The following is a 16,027-nucleotide window of genomic DNA, read 5'->3' as shown; positions in this document are numbered from 1 at the left end:
TCAAACAAGAAAAGGAGATGGCAGCCGAAAATAATAATAATGCAAGGAGGATGCTTGGTGACTTTACTGCACCTAATTCCAATTTACATGGAAGAAGCATCTCCATCCCTACCATTGGAGCAAACAATTTTGAGCTTAAACCTCAATTAGTTTCTCTGATGCAACAAAACTGCAAGTTTCATGGACTTCCATCTGAAGATCCCTTTCAGTTCTTAACTGAATTCTTGTAGATCTATGATACTGTTAAGACTAATGGAGTAGATCCTGAAGTCTACAGGCTCATGCTTTTCCCTTTTGCTATGAGAGATAGAGCTAGAATATGGTTGGATTCTCAACCTAAAGATAGCCTGAACTCTTGGGATAAGTTGGTCAAGGCTTTCTTAGCCAAGTTCTTTCCTCCTCAAAAGCTGAGTAAGCTTAGAGTGGATGTTCAAACCTTCAGACAAAAAGAAGGTGAATCCCTCTATGAAGCTTGGGAGAGATACAAGGAACTGACCAAAAAGTGTCCTTCTGACATGCTTTCAGAATGGACCATCCTGGATATATTCTATGATGGTCTATCTGAATTAGCTAAGATGTCATTCACCTAAAGAAAACACCTGCAGAAGCTAAAGAACTCATTGACATGGTTGCTAATAACCAGTTCATGTACACTTCTGAGAGGAATCCTGTGAGTAATGGGACGCCTCAGAAGAAGGGAGTTCTTGAAATTGATACTCTGAATGCCATATTGGCCCAGAATAAAATATTGACTCAGCAAGTCAATACGATTTCTCAGAGTCTGAATGGAATGCAAGCTGCATCCAACAGTACTCAAGAGGCATCTTCTGAAGAAGAAGCTTATGATCCTGAGAACCCTGCAATAGCAGAGGTGAATTACATGGGTGAACTATATGGAAACACCTATAATCCCTCATGGAAAAATCATCCAAATCTCTCATGGAAGGATCAACAAAAGCCTCAACAAGGCTTTAATAATGGTGGAAGAAACAGGTTTAGCAATAGCAAGCCTTTTCCATCATCCACTCAGCAACAGACAGAGAACTCTGAACAAAGTACCTCTAATTTAGCAAACTTAGTCTCTGATCTATCTAAGGCCACTCTGAGTTTCATGAATGAAACAAGGTCCTCCATTAGAAATTTGGAGGCACAAGTGGGCCAGCTGAGTAAGAAGATCACTGAAACCCCTCCTAGTGCTCTCCCAAGCAATACAGAAGAAAATCCAAAAGGAGAGTGCAAGGCCATTGATATAACCATCATGGCCGAATCCAAGGAGGAAGGGGAGGACGTGAATCCCAAGGAGGAAGACCTCCTGGGACATCCAGTGATCAACAAGGAGTTTCCCTTTGAGGAACCAAAGGACTCTGAAGCCCATCTAGAGACCATAGAGATTCCATTAAACCTCCTTACGCCCTTTATGAGCTCTGATGAGTATTCCTCTTCAGAAGAGAATGAGGATGTTACTGAAGAGCAAGTTGCCAAGTTCCTTGGTGCAATCATGAAGCTAAATGCCAATTTATTTGGTAATGAGACTTGGGGAGATGAACCTCCCCTGTTCACCAATGAACTAAATGTATTTGATCAACTGAGATTGCCTCAGAAGAAACAGGATCCTGGAAAGTTTCTAATACCTTGTACCATAGGCACCATGACCTTTGAGAAGGCTCTATGTGACCTTGGGTCAGGAATAAACCTCATGCCCCTCTCTGTAATAGAGAAACTGGGAATCTTTGAGGTGCAAGCTGCCAGAATCTCATTAGAGATGGCAGACAACTCAAGCAAAGAGGCTTATGGACAAGTAGAGGACGTGTTAGTAAAGGTTGAAGGCCTTTACATCCCTGTTGATTTCATAATCCTGGATACTGGAAAGGATGAGGATGAATCCATCATTCTTGCAAGACCCTTCCTAGCCACAGCAAGAGATATGATTGATGTTGATAGAGGTGAACTAGTCCTTCAATTGAATGAGGACTCCCTTGTGTTTAAAACTCAAGGTCATCCTTCTGTAAGCATGGAAAAGAGGCACAGTAAGCTTCTCTCAGTACAGAGTCAACTAAAGCCCCCACAGTCAAACTCTAAGTTTGGTGTTGAACTCCCATATCCAAACTCTAAGTTTAGTGTTGGGAGTCTATAAAATTGACCTGATCACCTATGTGGCTCCATGAGAGCCCACTGTCAAGCTATTGACATTAAAGAAGCGCTTGTTGGGAGGCAACCCAATTTTTATTTATCTAATTTTATTTTTATTTTTGATGTTCTTTCATGTTTTATTAGGTTCATGATCATATGGAGTCACAAAATAAATAGAAAAATCAAAAACAGAATCAAAAACAGCAGAAGAAAAATCACACCCTGGAGGAAGGACTTACTAGCGTTTAAACGCCAGTAAGGAGCATCTGGCTAGCGTTCAACGCCAGAACAGAGCATGGATCTGACGTTGAACGCTAGAAACAAGCAACATCCTGGCGTTCAGACGCCAGGAATGCACACTGAGGAAAGTTGGCACTGAACGCCAGAAACAAGCATAGAACTGGCGTTCAACGCCAGAAACATGCTGCATCTGGGCACTGAACGCCCAGAACAAGCACCAATTCGGCGTTTAAACGCTAGAATTGCATGCAAAGGCATTTTACATGCCTAATTGGTGCAGGGATGCAATTCCTTGACACCTCAGGATCTGTGGACCCCACAGGATCATCTCAGCAACTGTGGACCCCACAGGATCCCCACCTACCTCCACTCATACTCTCTCATCTTCTCATTCATCCTCTCTTCCCAATAAACACCCTTCCCCAAAACCCTTCACCAATCACCTCAAGCTCTCTTCCCTACTACCCCTTCACCACTCATATCCATCCACTCTTCCCCATAAACCTACCTCATAAACCCCACCTACCTTCAAAATTCAAAATCACTTTCCCACCCAAACCCACCCTAAATGGCCGAACCTAACCCCTCTCCCTACACTATATAAACTTGATACGCGGAAAACTTGTCTCGCAACAAATTCCCTTTGGCAAGTATACCGAATTTGTCGTCAAGTAAAAAACTCACAATAGAGTGAGGTCAAATCCCACAGAGATTGATTGATCAAGCAACTTTAATTAAAGGAATGTTCTAGTTGAGCGAACCAGAATTTGAGTTGAGAATTGCAGAAAATTAAATGGTGGGAAAGTAAATGGCAGAAACAATAAATGCTGGAAATAAAGAGCTGAATGTAGATGGCGGAAAGTAAATTGCAGAATCTTAAATGGGAATGGGGTAATTGCTTATAAAAGTAAATGGCAGAAATTAAAGAGAATGGGTAAGATCAGAAATGGGGAGTTCATTGGGCTCAGGAGATGTTGCATTCTCCGGATCAAGTTCATTTTCATCTCTTCCTCAATCAATGCATTCATTGATCTCCTTGGCAATCTTAAGTGATCGAATTACAATTCCTTGTAATTCAATCTCTCAAATCTTGATCAATAGCCAATTCCTTGGTCAATTGCTCATGAGAAGAGATGAAGTATGGTCACTGATTATACCACATGCATTTCCCAAATCAAGTGTTAGAAGGATTATAGTCACATATCCATCCACACCCAATTTGGTCCAACATGAGAAAGCATTTCTGGCATGATCCCTTCATTCCTCTTTCAAGGTTCAGAAGAGATCTAAGTATGAATAGCTTCTTTTCCAAGATAACTACCCAATTGGATGAAGTTCGAAAGCTTTCTAGTAAAATCAAGAGAAAAGATAGAAGAAGGAGAATGAAAACTAAAATTGATCCATCAAATTACAAGAGAGCTCCCTAACCCAATGAAAGGGGTTTAGTTGTTCATAGCTCTGGAAAATGAAAACAAGGATGGAGAATACATGCTGAAAGTAAACTAGAAGTGCAGAGAAAGTAAAATACAGAGAGTAATCTAGGCCAAAGGCTCCCTAAAGTTTCCAGCCCCCCAAACTAATTCAAAGCTACTCCTATATATACTACTCTTCTGATCTTCTAGTTGGCTCTTCAAATCTTGGGTATGGGCCTTTGGATCCTGAGTTTGAAGCAGTTATCTTCTTCATTGGGCTTAGCTTTGCTTGCAGAGAGAAAGTGTGAAGTAGGCAGGGACTTTTAGCTCAGGACGTTAGTGGTGTTAACGTTAAGTGGAGGTGTGGGTTCTAGAACGTTAGTGACAATCACCTTTTTCACTAATGTTGCTCACCCAAGTATGAGCCACGTTGACCTCAACGTTAGTGGCACAAACGTTGCCACTAACGTTGCCTTTTGGTCCTTCGCACACGTTATTGGGACTTACCTTTCCCAATAACGTTGATAAGCCTCCCCCTTCCCTACGTTAGAGTCCACGTTAACTTAGTTAACGTGGCTCTCAACGTAGGCTTGCCAATCCTTCGAGAACGTTAATGACACTTACCTTTGTCACTAACATTCTAATATGCCCCTATTTCCCACGTTAGAGTCCACGTTAACTATGTTAACGTGGCTTCTAACGTAGCAATGCTAGCCATCTCCAACGTTAGTGACAAAGGAGAGTGTCACTAATGTTGGCTCATCATTCCCTTATCCACGTTAGCTTCCACATTAACTAAGTTAACGTGGGAGTTAACGTGGCTCATAGTGGCTTGTGTGGGTTCATTCCAACGTTAGTGACAAAGGTAGGTGTCACTAACGTTGGCGATCACATGCTATCTCCACGTTAGCTTCCACGTTAATTAGGTTAACGTGGGAGTTAACGTGGCTCATTGAGGCTTGGCCAACGTTAGTGACAAAGGTTAGTGTCACTAACGTTGGCTTATCCTTTGCTTCCCAACGTTAGAGTCCACGTTAACTAAGTTAACGTGGTTCTTAACGTGGCCACTTATGAGCTTGGTCCAACGTTAGTAACAAAGGTAAGTGTCACTAACGTTGGCTCCATTTTCTTTCTTCCATGTTAGAGTTCACGTTAACTTAGTTAACGTGACTCTTAACGTGGGCTATGATGGCTTCGAGGGCGTTATTGGTGATTACTTTTCTCATTAACTTTGCAAGTTAGCTCCCATTCTATGTTAGAGGTCACGTTGGTTAGATTAACGTGGCTGCTAACGTGGTTCTTCCTTGCTTCTTTTGTCCTGAAATCAAGCAATAAAGTGCATCAAATTTCTAATCCAAGTCATGGGAAATGCAACATCCAATTTCTCATTAAATTCATGCAAAATCCTCATGAAATCATGTAAAGTGCACAATGTATGCTTGAATCAAGATGTAAGTGAATATCTACCCATACTAGCTTATTTTCTAAGAAAATGCATGAAACTACCCTAAAAATAGTAAAGAAAAGGTCAGTGAAACTGGCCAAAATGTCCTGGCATCATAAACCCCTCCATTCTTCTTCATTTTCACACAACACAACCCTCTCTTCCCCTTCTTGGCCGAAACACCCCCCTCACTCTCCCTCTATATCTTCTTCTTCTTCTTCTTCTTTTCTTTCTTCTCTTGCTCGAGAGTGAGCAATATTCTAAGTTTGGTGTGGTAAAAGCATAAGCTTTTTGTTTTTCCATTACCATTGATGGCACCTAAGACCGGAGAATCCTCTAGAAAAGGGAAAGGGAAGACAAAAGCTCCCACCTCCGAGTCATGGGAGATGGAAAGATTCATCTCCAAAGCCCATCAAGACCACTTCTATGATGTTGTGGCTAAGAAGAAGGTGATCCCCGAGGTCCCTTTCAAACTCAAGAAAAATGAGTATCCAGAGATCCGACATGAGATCCAAAGAAGAGGTTGAGAAGTTCTAACAAACCCCATCCAACAAGTCAGAATTCTAATGGTTCAAGAGTTCTATGCTAATGCATGGATCACTAGGAAGCATGATCAAAGTAAGAACCCGAACCCAAAGAATTATCTCACCATGGTTCGGGGGAAATACTTAGATTTTAGTCCGGAAAATGTGAGGTTGGCGTTCAACTTGCTAATGATGGAAGAGAACGCACGCCCCTACATAAGGAGAGTCAACTTTGATCAAAGGTTGGACCAAGTTCTCATGGACATATGTGTGGAAGGAGCTCAATGGAAGATTGACTCAAAAGGCAAACCGGTTCAACTGAGAAGACTGGACCTTAAGCCTGTAGCTAGAGGATTGTTGGAGTTCATTCAATGCTCAATCATTCCCACTAGCAACTGGTCTGAAGTTACTATAGACCGGGCCATCATGATCCATAGCATCATGATTAGAGAAGAGGTGGAGGTTCATGAGATTATACCTCAAGAACTCTACAAGGTAGCTGACAAGTCCTCCACTACGGCAAGGTTAGCTTTTCCTCACCTCATTTGCCATCTATGCAATTCGGCTGGGATTGACATAGAGGAAGATATCCTCATTGATGAGGACAAGCCCATCACTAAGAAAAGGATTGAGCAAACAAAAGAACTTATTCATAGATCTCAAGAGACGCATGAAGAAGCTCATCACCAAGAAATCCCTGAGATGCCTCAAGGGATGCACTTTCCTCCACAGAACTTTTGGGAGCAAATCAACACCTCCCTAGGAGAACTGAGTTCCAACATGGGACAACTAAGGGTGGAACACCAAGAGCACTCCATCATCCTCCATGAAATTAGAGAAGATCAAAGAGCAATGAGGGAGGAGCAACAAAGACAAGGAAGAGACATAGAAGAGCTCAAGGACATCATTGGTTCCTCAAGAAGGAAACGCCACCATCACTAAGGTGGATTCATTCCTTGTTCTCAAATTTTCTTTTTTTTTCGTTTTCTTTATGTTAAGTGCTTATCTATGTTAGTGTCTTATTACATGATCATTAGTATTTAGTAACTTTGTCTTAAAGTTAAGAATGTCCTATGAATCCATCACCTCTCTTAAATGAAAAATGTTTTTAATTCAAAAGAACAAGAAGTACATGAGTTTTGAATTTGTCCTTGAACTTAGTTTAATTATATTGATGTGGTTACAATACTTCTTGTTTTCTGAATGAATGCTTGAACAGTGCATATGTCTTTTGAAGTTGTTGTTTATGAATGTTAAATATGTTGGCTCTTGAAAGAATGATGACAAGGAGACATGTTATTTGATAATCTGAAAAATCATAAAAATGATTCTTGAAGCAAGAAAAAGCAGCGAATACAAAGCTTGCAGAAAAAATAGCGAAAAAAAAAAGAGAGAAAGAAAAAGAAAAAGCAAGCAGAAAAAGCCAAAAGCTCTTAAAACCAAAAGGCAAGAGAAAAAAGCCAATAACCCTTAAAACCAAAAGGCAAGGGTAAATAAAAAGGATCCTAAGGCTTTGAGCATCAGTGGATAGGAAGGCCTAAGTGAATAAAATCCTGGCCTAAGCGGCTAAACCAAGCTGTCTCTAACCATGTGCTTGTGGCGTGAAGGTGTCAAGTGAAAACTTGAGACTGAGCAGTTAAAGTCAAGGTCCAAAGCAAAAACAGAGTGTGCTTAAGAACCCTGAACACCTCTAATTGGGGACTTTAGCAAAGCTGAGTCACAATCTGAAAAGGTTCACCCAGTTATGTCTGTGGCATTTATGTATCCGGTGGTAATACTGGAAAACAAAGTGCTTAGGGCCACGGCCAAGACTCATAAAGTAGCTGTGTTCAAGAATCAACATACTGAACTAGGAGAATCAATAACACTATCTGAACTCTAAGTTCCTATAGATGCCAATCATTCTGAACTTCAATGGATAAAGTGAGATGCCAAAAGCAAAAAGCTACAAGTCCCGCTCATCTGATTGGAGCTATGTTTCATTGATATTTTGGAATTTATAGTATATTCTCTTCTTTTTATCCTATTTGATTTTCAGTTGCTTGGGGACAAGCAACAATTTAAGTTTGGTGTTGTGATGAGCGGATAATTTATACGCTTTTTGGCATTATTTTTAGTATGTTTTTAGTAGGATCTAGTTACTTTTAGGGATATTTTTATTAGTTTTTATGTTAAATTCACATTTCTAGACTTTACTATGAGTTTCTGTGTTTTTCTATGATTTCAGGTATTTTCTGGCTGAAATTGAGGGACTTGAGCAAAAATCAGATTCAGAGGTCGAAGAAGGACTGCTGATGCTGTTGGATTCTGACCTCCCTGCACTCAAAGTGAATTTTCTGGATCTACAGAACTCCAAATGGCGCGCTCTTAACGGCGTTGGAAAGTAGACATCCAGGGCTTTCCATCAATATATAATAGTCCATACTTTGCCCAAGTTTAGACGATACAAAAGGGCGTTGAATGCCAGTTCTACGCTGCAGTCTGGAGTTAAACGCCAGAAACACGTCACAAACCAGAGTTGAACGCAAAAAACAAGTTACAACTTGGCGTTCAACTCCAAAAGAAGCCTCTGCACGTGTAAACTTCAAGCTCAGCCCAAGCACACACCAAGTGGGCCCCGGAAGTGGATTTATGCATCAAGTACTTACTTCTGTAAACCCTAGTAGCTAGTCTAGTATATATAGAACTTTTTATCATTATATTCATAGTTTTGGTTACTCCAGTTCCCCTCTGAGGCCGAGACCAATGAACTCCATTATTATTTATGTATTTTCAACGGTAGAGTTTCTGCACTCCATAGATTAAGGTGTGGAGCTCTGCTGTTCCTCATGATTTAATGCAAAGTACTACTGTTTTATATTCAATTCAACTTATTCCGCTTCTAAGATATCCATTCGCACCCAAGAACATGATGAATGTGATGATTATGTGACGCTCATCATCATTCTCACTTATGAACGCGTGCCTGACAAACACTTCCGTTCTACATGTAAACAAGCTAGAATGAGTATCTCTTAGATATCTAATACAGGGGACCAAGTCCGAGATATTAGAATCTTCGTGGTATAAGTTAGAACCCATGGATGGCCATTCCTGAGATCCAGAAAGTCTAAACCTTGTCTGTGGTATTCCGAGTAGGATCTGGGAAGGGATGGCTATGACGAACTTCAAACTCGTGAGTGCTGGGCGTAGTGACAGACGCAAAAGGAGGATGAATCCTATTCCAATATGATCGAGAACCTCCAGATGATTAGCCGTGCCATGACAGAGCATTTGGACCTTTTTCACAGAGAGGATGGGATGTAGCCATTGACAACGGTAATGCCCTATATAAAGCTTGCCATGGAAAGGAGTAGGATTGATTGGATGAAGACAGCAGAAAAGCAGAGATCAGAGGAACGAAAGCATCTCTATACGCTTATCTGAAATTCTCACCAATGAATTACATAAGTATATCTATCTTTATTTTTTGTTTATCTATTATTATTATTCGAAAACTCCATAACCATTTGATATCCGCCTGACTGAGATTTACAAGGTGACCATATCCTGCTTCAAGCCGACAATCTCCGTGGGATCGACCCTTACTCACGTAAGGTTTTATTACTTGGACGACCCAGTGCACTTGCTGGTTAGTTGTATCGAAGTTGTGACAAATTATAAATTAAGATTAGAGCACCAAGTTTTTGGAGCCATTACCAGGGATCACAATTTCTTGCACCACCAGCTTCAAACCAGCTAGTAGTGCCTTATATTCCGCTTGGTTGTTTGAGGCGGGGAACCCGAATTTGAGGGAGAGTTCTATTTGGGTCCCTTGGTTGCTTTCAATTATCACACCCGCGCCGCTTCCAGTTTTATTTGAGGAACCGTCCACGTAGAGATTCCATTTTGTGGGGAGTTTCGGGGTGTCTGTAAATTCTGCAATGAAGTCGGCCAGGTACTGTGATTTGATGGCTGTCCGAGCTTCATATTGAAGATCAAATTTGGACAACTCAATTGTCTATTGCAAGATTCTGCCTGCTAGGTCTGTTTTCTATAAAATCCCTTTCATGGGCTGGTTGGTCCGAACCTTAATGGCGTGAGCCTGGAAGTATGGACGAAGTCGTCGAGATGTCAGTATGAGTGCGTAGGAAAATTTTCTATTTTTTGGTAGTTCAACTCGGATCCTTGTAATGCTTTACTAATGAAGTATATGGGTTGTTGCCCACTGTCGTCTTCTCGAACTAATGCTGAGGCTACTGCCCGACTTCCTACCGCGAGGTATAATATGAGTGGTTCTCCTTCTCGTGGTCGAGATAGCATAGATGGTTGTCCCAAGAATATTTTGAAATCTTGGAAGGCTTGTTCGCACTCGGTGGTCCATTCAAACTTCTTCCCTTTCCTTAGAGTGGCGTAAAAGGGGAGAGATCTTATTGCCGACCTGGCTAGGAATCTGGACAAGGCTGCTAACCTTCCGTTGAGTTGTTGTACTTCTTTGACCCAAGTCGGACTCTTCATGTTAAGTATGGCCCGGCATTTATCCGGATTTGCCTCAATTCCTCTTTGTGTGAGCATGAAACCCAGGAATTTGCCAGCTTCTACTGCAAAGGTGCACTTTGCAGGATTAAGTCGCATGCCATGCCTTCTTATGGTGTCGAATACTTGGGCGAGGTCGGACAGCAATGTCTCTTTACTTTGTGTTTTTATTAACATGTTGTCCATGTAGACTTCCATGATTTTTCCGATGTGATCCGTGAAGACTTTATTCATTAATCTCTGGTAAGTAGCTCCCTCGTTTTTAAGACCAAAAGACATGACAATGTAGCAATAGTTTGCTTTTGGGGTTAAGAATGAAGTTTTTTCTTGGTCGGGTGGATACATTGGGATTTGATTGTATCCCGAATATGCGTCCATAAACGAGAGATATTTATATCTAGAGGATGCATCTACCAGAGCGTCGATACTTGGGAGTGGATAAGGATCTTTTGGGTAAGCTTTGTTGAGATTACTTTAGTCGGTGCACATTCGCCACTTTCCATTTGATTTTTTTACCAAGACGACGTTAGCTAGCCATAGTGGGTACTTGACTTCTCTTATGAATCCTGACTCCAGTAGAGCTTGTACCTGCTCTTCCACAGCTTGGGATCGTTCTGGTCCGAGCTTTCTTCGTCTTTGTTGTACCGGCCGAGATCCTGAGTAGACCGCCAACTTGCGGCACATTAATTTGGGGTCTATGCCTGGCATATCTGCAGCCTTCCATGCAAAGAGGTCAACGTTATCTCGAAAGAACTGTACGAGTGATTCTTTTATGTCTCTTTTTATGCTTGTACTAATATTGGTTGTTTTGTTCGGGATGTCTCCGATCTGGACTTTCTCTACTTCACCTTCAGGTTGTGGGCGGAGTTCTTCCCACCTCTGAACTCCACCGAGTTCGATTGTGTGGAATTCTTCTCCTCTGCCTTTGAGATTTAGACTTTCGTTGTAACAGTGGCGCGCCATCTTTTGGTCTTCTTTTATTGTAACTATCCCTTCTGTAGTTGGGAATTTCATGCATAGATGTGGAGTCGAGACTATTGCACCGAGCTGATTCAATGTTGTCCGACCTATTAAGGCATTGTAGGCTGAACTCACGTCGACCACGATGTAGTCTATCTTGAGTGTTCTTGACTGGTTTCCTTTTCTGAAGGTTGTGTGTAGTGAGATGTATCCAAGTGGTTGAACTGGGGTGTCTCCCAGTCTGAACAGGTTGTTTGGGTATGCTCTAAGTTTTTTTTCTTCCAGGCCGAGCTTGTCGAAGGCAGTTTTGAACAAGATGTCGGCAGAGCTCCCTTGGTCTATTAGTGTGCAGTGGAGATTTGCGTTTGCCAATATAATAGTGATGACCATGGGATCATCGTGTCCTGAGATGATACCGGCTGCGTCCTCTTTGGTGAAAGTAATTGCGGGGATGTCGGGTGCTTCCTCCTTCCCCTCGACATGGTATACTTCTTTAAGATATCTTTTGCGAGATGATTTGGAGGTTCCTCCTCCCGCAAATCCGCCGTGTATCATGTGGACATGTCTTTCTGGTGTACGAGGTGATCGCTTGGTTCGTTCGACATCTTCATCCCTTCTTCTTTTTCTTTGCTCATCGTCTCGGGTGGCCAGGTACCGATCTAATTTCCCTTCTCTTACTAGTTTTGATATGACGTTCTTTAAGTCAAAACATTCATTGGTAGAATGTCCACGGATTCGATGGTATTCGCAATATTCAGTCCGATTTCCTCCTCCTTTTTTGCCTTTGAGTGGTCGAGCTGGGGGTATTTTTTCAGTGTGGTAGTCTTCTCTGTAGACATCCACAAGGGACACCCGAAGAGGGGTGTAATTGTGATATTTTTTTTATTTTCTCCTCATGTCGATCTTCCTTCTTTTTAGATTCCTTGTCCTTATCCCAGGAGGAGTAGGTGAATCCGGATTTCGCGGTCTCTCCTAGTCGGGAGTTTTTCTCCATGTTGATGTACTTCTCTGCTCGTTCTTGCACTTCGTTCAGAGATTCGGGGTGTTTTTTCGATATAGATTGGCTAAAAGGTCCCTCTCGTAAGCCATTGATGAGGCCCATAATGGCAGCCTCTGTTGGTAGGCTTTGTATGTCCAGGCATATTTTGTTGAATCTTTCCATGTAGTTGCGAAGACTTTCCCGATCTCCTTGCTTGATTCCTAGTAGACTTGGGGCATGCTTAGCCTTATCTTTTTGGATGGAGAATCTGGCCAGAAATTTCTTGGCTAAGTCGTCGAAGCTTGAGATGGACCTAGGAGGTAGATTGTCGAACCATCTGATCTCTGTCTTTGTTAAGGTAGTTGAAAGGCTTTGCAGCGAACTGCATCTGAGGCGTCGGTGATGTACATTCTACTTCTAAAATTGCTGAGATGATGACCGGGATCTGTAGTGACATCATATAAAGGCATATCTGGGAGTTTAAAGTCTTTAGGGACTTTGGTCTTCATGGTCTCCCTAGTGAATGGATCTTGATCCCTGCGAGAGCTGTCCTCATGGATGGATCAAGTAGCTTTGGTTTTGAGATCGGCTTCGAGTTTTAGAAGTTTATCTTCTAATTCCCGGTGCCGCCTTATCTCCCTTTGTGGATCCTTCCTAGCTTCTCGCTGATGTTGGGATTCTTTTTCAAGTTGTTTTAAACGATCTTGAAGTGTCTCTAGAGCTCCTGGGTTTGGTGAATTTTTGTCCCTGTTAGATTCCGGGGAATATTTTGGTGTAGTCTCCGCATTTTTGTGCGGCGTTCTATCTTCTAGATCTGAATCATGGTCGTCGTCATGGTCGTCCGCCATGGTGATGGGATGACTTCCAGATTCCCCGGCAACGGCGCCAATGTTCCGAGGGTTACCTGAAACTGTAGGTTGATCTCGGAGGAGATCTTCTATACTGGTCGGAGATGACGTGTCCGGCTAGTGGATGGTGGCCGGAGCGGTCGTGTCCGACTTGTTGGACTGCTGTGCTGCTGATCCGTTGTCACCGGAGGGTGGTGGTACCTGCAAGGGACTCCGATGCTTAAGTTAGCAAGGGTATTAAGCAGGTTTTTAGTAGAATCAGAGTATGAGTTATACCTGGGTGCTCCAGTGTATTTATAGTAGTGGGGAGTGACCTTTTTGGATAAGATAAGTTAGTTATCTTATCTTATCTTATCTTTGAGTGAGGTCAGCTTATCTTCAAGGGAACCGTCCTTCTCTCTGTAGGCCTGGGCGGCCTTTGGATTTGGGTCGCGTTCCTTGATTTGGGCCCTCTTTGAGCTTTCCTGTCAATTTGGCCGAGCTCTTTGAGAAGAAGTCGGATGGTTTGACCTGAAGAGGTCGGTCGCTTTGTCGCTAAACATCCCGGGTCGGATAACTCGACCTAGGGTATGAGCACATGGTAAAAATAATTAATGGACAACATAACTCTACTCTATTCAATATTTACTTAGATCAAGCAATTGCATCTACCTCACCTTGTACACTCCAGTATAACTCGAGCCTCTTTTAAGGGAACTACGTCTTTTCATGATCGCAGGATCCTCATCCAGCAATGATGACAATCGCTTTTGCTATAAAAAAATAGATCAAGATCAAATGAAAACTAGCACAAGAATATTAAAAAAAATTTTCACAAAATACATGAAAGTATTGGAAAGTATTAAGAGAATAAGCATCATGCAAGTTACTAATTCTTAAACATTTGACTCCTAATTCCAGGAGAAGAATAGATGAAATGAATAAATGAAGCCAGGCAAAATCAGTTACTCTTCAAAGATAGTTAACATGCATAAATTAAAAAATCTAATTGTTATTGATGAACGGATAATTTATACACTTTTTGGCAATATTTTTACATAGTTTTTAGTATGATTTAGTTAATTTTCGTTATATTTTATTAGTTTTTAAATAAAAATCACATTTCTGGACTTTACTATGAGTTTGTATGTTTTTCTGTAATTTCAGTTATTTTCTGGCTGAAATTAAGGGAGCTCAGCAAAAATCTGATTCAGGCTGAAAAAGAACTGCTGATGCTGTTGGATTCTAACCTCCCAACACTCGGAATAAATTTTCTGGAGCTACAGGAAGCCACTTGGCGCGCTCTTAATTGCGTTGGAAAGTAGACATCCAGGGCTTTCCAGAAATATATAATAGTCCATACTTTGCTCAATGATAGACGACGTAAACTGGCGTTCAACGCCAGTTCCATGTTGCAGTCTAGTGTCAAACGCCAGAAACAGGTTACAAATTGGAGTTGAACGCCAGAAACAGGTTACAACCTGGCGTTTAACTCCAGAAACAACCCAGGCACGTGAGAAGCTTAAGTCTCAGCCCCAGCACACATCAAGTGAGCCCCAGAAGTGGATTTTTGCACTATCTATCATAGTTTACTCATTTCCTGTAAACCTAGGTTACTAGTTTAGTATTTAAACAACTTTTAGAGATTTATTTTGTACCTCATGATATTTTAGATCTGAATTTTGTACTCTTTGACGGCATGAGTCTCTAAAATCCATTGTTGGGGGTGAGGAGCTCTGCTGTGTTTCGATGAATTAATGCAACTATTTCTGTTTTCTATTCAAACACGCTTGTTTCTATCTAAGATGTTCATTCGCACTTCAATATGATGGATGTGGTGATCCGTGACAGTCATCACCATTCTCAACCTATGAACGCGTGCCTGACAACCACCTCCATTCTACCTTCGATTGAATAAATATCTCTTGGATTCCTTAATCAGAATCTTCGTGGTATAAGCTAGAATCCATTGGAAGCATTCTTGAGAATCTGGAAAGTCTAAACCTTGTCTGTGGTATTCCAAGTAGGATTCAGGGATTGAATGACTGTGACGAGCTTCAAACTCGCGAGTGTTGGGCGTAGTGACAGACGCAAAAGGATCAATGGATACTATTCTGACATGATCGAGAACCGACAGATGTTTAGCCGTGCGGTGACAGCGCACCTGGACCTTTTTCACTGAGAGGACGGATGGTAGCCATTGACAACGGTGATCTACTAACACACAGCTTGCCAAAGGAGGAACCTTGTGTGCGTGAAGAAGAAGATAAGGAGAAAGCAGAGATTCAGAAGACAAAGCATCTCCAAAACTCCAACATATTCTCCATTACTGCAGAACAAGTATTTATTTCATGCTCTTTTATTCTTCACAATTCAAGCTGATAAATATAATTGATATCCTGACTAAGAGTTACAAGATAACCATAGATTGCTTCAAGCCAACAATCTCCGTGGGATTCGACCCTTACTCACGTAAGGTATTACTTGGACAACCCAGTGCACTTGCTGGTTAGTGGTACGAGTTGTGAAAAGTGTGATTTACAATTCGTGCACCAAGTTTTTGGCGCCGTTGCCGGGGATTGTTCGAGTTTGAACAAATGACGGTTCATCCTATTGCTTAGATTAGGAAGATTTTGTCTTTTGGGTCAGAGTCTTTTACTTTCTTTTCAAAAAAAAAATTCTTTCAAAAAAATTTTTATTTTTCTTTATTAATCTGTGATTTATCTTTGAGTCTTTTATTATTGTTCTTATTAAAATTTTAGAATCCTTATTTTCTTTTTCAAAAGTTTTTCAAAATTTTATTTATTTTCTTTTTTACTAATAATTGAGTTTTTCTGTTTGAGTTTAGTTTTATATTTTAAGTTTGGTGTCAATTGCATATTTTATATTTTCCTTTAAATTTTCGAATTTGTGTTCTTTGTTTTTCCTAGATCTTCAAGTTGTTCTTGTTTATTTTTCTTGTTTGATCTTTAGTTTTTCTTATTCTGTTTCTTTTC

General features: G+C 41.2%; 1 non-coding gene across 1 annotated transcript; it reads right to left on the bottom strand.

Moving 5' to 3' along the window:
• Positions 1-413: 413 nt before the first annotated feature.
• On the bottom strand, positions 414-521 carry LOC112725934 (small nucleolar RNA R71). The gene has a single exon (XR_003165012.1). It is a non-coding gene; the product is annotated as a small nucleolar RNA R71 (small nucleolar RNA).
• Positions 522-16,027: the final 15,506 nt, after the last annotated feature.

This window comes from Arachis hypogaea, chromosome 11, assembly GCF_003086295.3.
Source record: "Arachis hypogaea cultivar Tifrunner chromosome 11, arahy.Tifrunner.gnm2.J5K5, whole genome shotgun sequence".
NCBI classification, from domain to species: Eukaryota; Viridiplantae; Streptophyta; class Magnoliopsida; order Fabales; family Fabaceae; genus Arachis; species Arachis hypogaea.
This window is presented reverse-complemented; position numbering and strand designations above follow the sequence as displayed.